At 38.4% G+C, this 880-nt stretch overlaps 1 non-coding gene across 1 annotated transcript; it reads right to left on the bottom strand.

Moving 5' to 3' along the window:
- Positions 1–806: 806 nt before the first annotated feature.
- Positions 807–880, bottom strand: Trnav-cac (transfer RNA valine (anticodon CAC)). The gene has a single exon. It is a non-coding gene; the product is annotated as a tRNA-Val (tRNA).

The raw sequence follows: 880 nt of genomic DNA on the forward strand, positions 1-880 counted from the left end.
ATGAATAAGTTGAATAAGACAATATTATTTTATTGTGTTCAATATATTATTATCTTGTCCTGGAGTGACCGACGCCTAAGTCTTCAGGGACAAAAAAGAAAAACAATCTAAATGTTTAACGGGTCATTTCTCTCATTTCTTTTTCCCCTTCCCCTCCCCCTCCCCCTCCTCCTCCTCCTCTTCCTCTTCCTTCTTCTTCTTCTTCTCCAAGCTCTGGGGCTGGGCACTGGGGCTCTAGAGATTGGGGTCTTACCCACACGTAGGTCATGTCACCTGCAGCCATTCTCTGTGTCCCTCACAGTCTACGCAGCCTTGATTTTCTTCCATTCTCACAGTGAGGTCCAGGATCTCTGTTCTGTGTTAAACATTTGCAGAAATAAAGGGCCTTCTATCTTTTTCATACTCTCTAAGGGACTATATCTACTTTCTTCATATATCTGATATATATCTAGTTTATTAGCTTAATCATGTAAAAATAATCACACTCTGTTTATATATTGAGTTGAATTCAGCTGAAATGAATATGAATTTTCTTCTTTGGCTCACTGATATGCTAATCACATTATGGATTTTCTGACACTGAATCATCACTATATTTTTTGAATAAGCCTTATTTGATGGAAACAAATTGTTCTTTTGTTGTAATAACTGTTGGATTCAGTGATGTGGATAAAATTAGTGCATCGTTTTCCTCTTTTTTTATTGGAGAAGTCTAAGTGGAATTTCTCTCACAAATATGCATCCTGCTGAACTGTACTGAAAACTTGATATTTGTTTGACTCTGATACTTCTTTTTTGTGTGATTGTGTGTGATGCTGGGGATTGAACCCAGGGCCTTGTGCATGTGAGGCAAGCACTCTACCAACTGAGCTACATCCCC

The sequence above is a fragment of the Marmota monax genome, unplaced genomic scaffold, assembly GCF_021218885.2.
Source record: "Marmota monax isolate L192 unplaced genomic scaffold, Marmota_monax_Labrador192_F-V1.1 WCK01_AAM20220418_F8-fsc00211, whole genome shotgun sequence".
Classification (NCBI taxonomy): Eukaryota; Metazoa; Chordata; class Mammalia; order Rodentia; family Sciuridae; genus Marmota; species Marmota monax.